Source organism: Erythranthe guttata, chromosome 6 (genome assembly GCF_056151865.1).
Source record: "Erythranthe guttata isolate IM_541 chromosome 6, IM_541, whole genome shotgun sequence".
Taxonomy (NCBI): domain Eukaryota; kingdom Viridiplantae; phylum Streptophyta; class Magnoliopsida; order Lamiales; family Phrymaceae; genus Erythranthe; species Erythranthe guttata.
The window spans coordinates 10,020,095-10,026,230 of NC_142538.1; the positions used below are offsets into that span (position 1 = coordinate 10,020,095).

At 33.4% G+C, this 6,136-nt stretch overlaps 1 long non-coding RNA gene across 1 annotated transcript; it reads left to right on the top strand.

Moving 5' to 3' along the window:
- The first annotated feature begins 256 nt into the window (after window positions 1-256).
- LOC148770128 (uncharacterized) lies at window positions 257-3,297 on the top strand. Its single transcript, XR_016031825.1, has 3 exons — window positions 257-574; window positions 1,885-1,970; window positions 3,047-3,297. It is a non-coding gene; the product is annotated as an uncharacterized LOC148770128 (long non-coding RNA).
- Window positions 3,298-6,136: the final 2,839 nt, after the last annotated feature.

Below are 6,136 nucleotides of genomic sequence, written 5' to 3' on the forward strand. Positions count from 1 at the left end.
GATCAGATTGCCTCCGGTGGTGGTCGCATCAGATGATTGGCGGTGGTGGCCGGAATCCGGCGAATAAGACAAGGTTGCAGAATTTAGGTTTTAGGTTTTGGGTTCTTCAAACAATTAATTGTTTGAAGAACGTATAGATTGAATTTCAATGTTTGGGAGGTACTGTTGGAAAGCTTGGACCGTCAGCTTCGTGATGGTGGTGGATTTCACCGGTGGTGACCCGCGGCTGTCGCCGGAATCTGGTGAAGAAGATAAGCTGTCCAAAAATCTGAATTTCAGCTTTTGGTCCTTTGAAGAATTAATTGCTCGGAGGCCTTAAAGGTTGAATATTGACGATCAGGACACACGGTTAGAAACCTTGAGATGTTAGCTTTCGATTGGAGTTGGTGCTCGGTAGTATTAATCGGCGGTGGTTGCCGGAATTGGGCGAGAAGTCAGCCTGCTCGCTGCGATATTGGGGAAGCAAAATCTGCTGCCGCACCTGTTTTCGGAGCCGATATCGAAGGGTTTGGAATGCGAATTTGGAATCAGTTTCTTCAGGAAACTCGCAGAGGACATCGTAAACTATAATTAAGTGTTCAATTGTATCGAATTAGAGTATGTAATATGCGTGTTTTAGAGGTCGGAATCCGATGACAGTAATCTGCCGGAAACAGGGCAGTTTTGAGTATCTTCTTGCGGGACTGTTTTCGATATGTTGGGATCATAATTTGGGCTGTGCGTCTTCATGAAACTTGTAGATTAAGTTGTCAGGTTTCATTTTATGTATTATTTGGACAATTTGGATAACTGTACAATTTATTATGATTTTTCAAACGGGCTGTGACAGTAAACGAAATTATCCGAAAATCTGGCAGGTTATGTGTGCATCTTTCGGGGTTGTTATGGACGGGTTATGTTGTTAATTTGGGATTAGTGTCTTCAGTAAACTTGTAGATACAAATGTTATCTTTAACTAAATATATCATTTAGGTCATTTGGATAAGTACGACGATCCCAGTGATTATTTGAATAGAGTGCCACGAGAATCAATTCTTAGCAGGGCCGGTCCGGGGTATTTAGAGGCCCAGGGCGAAAAGAAAAAAAATGTGCCCTTAACTAAACGAAAAATATATATATTTACCTTTTTATCTTAAAGAAAAATTATATTTACCTATTATAAGCCTATTAAAAAAATCAAATTTATATTATTTCTACCAAATATTTTGTTTTATATATTAAGGCCAAGCTTAAAAAAACTATATATCAAAGGCATAATTTTTTTTTCCTAAATACAAAAAAATATATAAAACTCAAAAGAAGAATACCAATATTCATTTTGTATTGCACAACTATATTTTAAGGGCACACAATATTTTCTAAATATAGAAAATATAAGATGCAATGTGAATTAAAAATATCGAATCATATTGATAATGATAAATAATGGTGAAATTATCCTAGCAAATAAGTTTTAATCTAATAGTTTAATCATCCATATTTACTTTGAACAATTAAATTAGGGTATAAAATACATATTATTAAATCTACAAATTAAAACTATTTTTATTGATCCCAAATTCCAATACCTCATAATGATGTGGCATTTAATCAAGAGTGATGTGAGATAGGAGAGAGAGTGGTGGTGGTGGTGGGGTCACATGGAAATCTTCAACACGTGAGAAATGAGAAGGAAATAGCCAAAAATAAATAAATAAATAAATAAAAAACTATATAATAATATAACTAATGAAAATGAGGCCCTGGGCCTGGGCCCGGTTCGCCCTGGGCCAGGGCCGGCCCTGATTCTTAGTATATGTTTAAGAAATTGACTATGTCATATAGTGGATGGTAGTATGACTATATTACTGTTCGGAATCTTATTTAGTTCTAATATTTGCATAGGTGTTGAGCGTAGTAAAGCTCTCACTCAAGGTTTAAGCTTAAAGATGCTTCTATAGCACTTCTATAGCACTAGCGTTGGACTCCAGGTGAGAAACTATGACTCCTTATCCAATTTCTTTCCTGCGCATAATATCTCCTTTGTTTGAACCGAATATTTTGTATATATTGAAGCCTTCTATACCTTGATTATATTTGTTCTTGAAATATGATCCTTAATGTTCTGCGAGCATATTCGTTTCCTTGGCTCGAACTTGGAACCTTGATCTTGTTCTTGAAATCTTGAACTTGTCAATTCTCTTGGTTGCGTTCACGGCTAATTCCTATACTTGATTCATTGGCCTGAACACTTTCCTTGAATCGATATTGAACTATATTTATTCTCAAAATCTTGTCTTGAATGCCTTCCGAGAATAAATATTTTGTTGGCTCGAACTTGAATCTCATGTTTATTGAATATATCGAGATCTTGATATACTCGTTCTTGGAACCTGATATGGAACTTATTGTTGTTCTTGAATTCCATATTCACAACAATTCTTTCATTGGCTTGAATTGAAATCTGAACATGTTCATTATCCTGAGACTTGATATTCAATTATCGTGATCGTGACTTATCTTGTGAATGATTGACTTGATTCTTGAAATGAATGACTTGATATTCCTAAAAGGAATGATATTGATTCTTGAACCTACTGTCCCCACCCTTAGGACGCTCTTGGGGGAGCTGGGCCCTAGGACCATTTCGGCAAGACGATCGGGCAGTATTGGGCTGACGATGACTGGTCTCCCGAATGGTACCTCCTAATGGTTCGGACTCACGTTCGTTTGGAGTTAAACGTTCCTGAGCCGGATCGGCACGTTCCGGTCGTGCCTCTTGCTTGTTTCCGACCGAGTGGCCACTCGGGACGGAGTGGAGGGACAAGGATGTGATATGATTTTATTCGTTGGGAGTTACAAGGTTGGAGACCCACCAAATATTGAACTCAAGCCGTACATGTTACACTCTTGTACATGTTACACTCCTTACACTCCTGTTAATGAAATTCTTGTAAAGTCTCGTTATATGTTCTGTTCTGTTGATTCTCATCATACTCATGGATCATATGTTTTTCACTAAGTCATTCGGATTTATTCGTTTCTCCTTTTTGATATTAATGCGCAGGTAAAAGAAAGATTTATACCTAAACTTTCATACTAAGAGTTAAAGCTCGTGTATGCCTCCGATTAGTCTCGTCGAGAGGTATCTCTATTTATGTTCCGTATAGGAATCCTTTGATCGAGAATTTTGTAATAGAGTAAGTGGTGTCGAAGTCGACTTGTAATAGAACCTCCTTTTGTAAACACCATGGTATAGATATTATTGGGGGTTTAATGTTTTGATCATTGAAATTTGGAGGAGCATATTTGGGGTCATTGAATGTACTGCATGTTGAGTGGTGTTCCGCCACGAGGTGCCTGCTACTCGGGGCGGGGCGCTACATATAAAATTACAATATTACCCCTAGGCTACATTTAGGGTTGCAGGTCAAAATATATTTTGTATATATATGAGATTATTTTATTTTGTTTTGAGTAAAAATTAAATTACATATGCAATTATTTTACTAGGAGGACATAATTGTAAATAGATACGTCAGTGAAATAAATTTGGGTTAGTTAAGTATACACCTTGTTACAAAATATAAATAATAATAATTAAATACCATATTTTATTTTTGAGATTCCACCCTCAAAATATCGCATTTCATCACCAAATTAAATTTATTTCCTATTTTACCTAATTTTCTCTTTTACCCATATTTTGTTTAAATTTATAAATTTTCCACTACCAAATTAATTAGAATATTCACAAAAAAACTCTACTATTTTCAACAAGAATCATTACCACATAATCCCACCCTCTCCACCTTAAGTGAATGATAATTTCGTCAGAGAAAAACAACAGAAGGTCAAAAAGAGTAGAAATTCACGTTCTTGAAAAAAATAGATTACGAACGTTTATAGAAAAGGAAAAAAAAAGTGATTTTTGCTATTGTCCTTTTTGGTGGATTAAAATTGGAAAAATAGGTTACTTTTCATACAATACAATCTGTCCAGAAACTGATTCAAATTAGACGATTGATAGAATCTTGTTTTACCATTTTAGGTTTCATTGCGAAAAAAAAAAAAAAAAAAACCCTTAGAAGAAAGGAGGAATAAACGAATATAAGTGAGTGATAGATTAGAAATTTGAATGGTATTTATGATATCTTATATATAAAAGAAAGATATTTTGACCTATAACCCTAAAAACTAAACATAGTGGATTTTAGTCATTTTCCTATTTTGATAGTTTGTTTTTAAAATTATTCTCAATAAATAAAATAAAAAATGTAACCGTCCACTTTGTAAAAAATTGAGTTGAATACAAGACGAAAGTACAAAAAAAAAACTTCCTTATTTCATGGTCTACGGATACCAATATAAATTGAATAACCACATGATAAACAAATAAATAAAGGGGTGTGCTAAATCCTACACTAAAATTTACTAAATCCTACACATAAATTAAAAAAAAAATCTCCCTCTACTCAAATTTTCTCTAACTTCTCTCTAAAATGATTTTATCCAAGTCACTCAAAATTCATTACTTTTTAACGTGAATAATCATAAAAAATGAGTTCCGTTTTATTTAATATACATTCAATTTCATTAAGTTTTTTAATTATTCAAATTCATATGAATTCGATTTTTTTCCTCAAATTCCAACTTTCTTTTAGTTTGAACATGTGAATTTTTTTGTCAAATTCAAACTTGGAATGCTAAGGATGTTTTTAATGTGTGATTTTGTGAAAAAGTTAGGGAAAAAGAAGAAGAATAGGGAATGAGAAGAGAAGATTTTAGAGAGAGAAATATATTTAGTTATGTGCATGATTCGGTAAAAATAGTGTGGGATTTAGCATTCAGATAAATAAATTGCAAAAAAAAAACCAAAAAAAAAAATACTAAAAGTTAAAAGGTAATTATTTCTTTAAACTCTTCTCCAGTAAAAACTAAAATCACGATGTTTCTTAACCTCTATATTTTTGGACCCCATGTTTCTAATATTCTCCCTATATTTTGAATATACCGTGTTAATTTTTTTTCCTTCTCCTCTTTAACCACCCACTAACTCATCATCACACTATGATCTCAACCCATTACCAATTTCATTGTTCTATTTAAACTCCCGAGAACGCTATAAAAAATCACAATTTTTTTTTGCCAAGCCTCTTCTTCTTGTTCATTTAAAATTTTGTTCTTCTTCATCCTCACAAATTATTTTCAACGTAACCAATTGATTTCTACATGTAAACAATACAATATTTTTTATTTAGATTTATTTATATCAGATTTTTAAATTTTCACGTCACATAATAGTTGTTAACGATTTTGATTTTTTTTTTGTACAACTCATGCATAATTTCCGTGCACAATGACTCCCCGTATGATAGCCATATGCCTTCACGTAATGTTCATCTCTTTTATTGTTTGGTTGACCATGGTATTTTTGGTTTTCATTAAATTTGTGCCATTTATTTTTTTATTTTATAAACTCAATATCTTTTATCACTTCACGGGTTACCGTCTGTTAACGTTGGAGGCACAATAATTATTGCAATATTGGTCGCATTGCTTGGCAAGGTGTTCCAACGTCTTCGCGGGAAACCTTGCGTTGAAACAGATTTCTCTACAGTACAATCCACTGATGTATTTATGAAAGAAGAATCTGATTCAAATTTCTCACCGAATCGGTCAGATTGTGAGGAAATCTCAGCGAACGAGTTCTTTTTAAGCTGCATATATTGTGACCATTGTTTGGAGCGTGCCAGAACGTATGAGTTGGTGCGTTGCACGCATTGCAATCTCACCGCAATGCACCGACAATGTGTGCAAGCAATGGTGGCGGGTCCACTTGATTTTGATAATCTCGGTTGTAGATGGGTCTGTAAAATTTGCACAGTTAGATTTGCTTTTTTTTTTATCAATTATTTTCTACTGGAACATACAATTGGAGTGTGTTTTCTTATTGTTATATTTTTATTTTATATGAAATGTGTTTTTTTATTGTTATATTTTCATCACCAATGTAAATAGTTTGATTAATGCAATTTTAATGTTTTCTTAGACAACAAACATCAGATATCCGTTTTCTTTTCTCCATTTATTCTTGTCCAGCGAATTATTATTTACATAATTTTATATTTTTTTTCCTTTTTCCTTTTAATTAGAT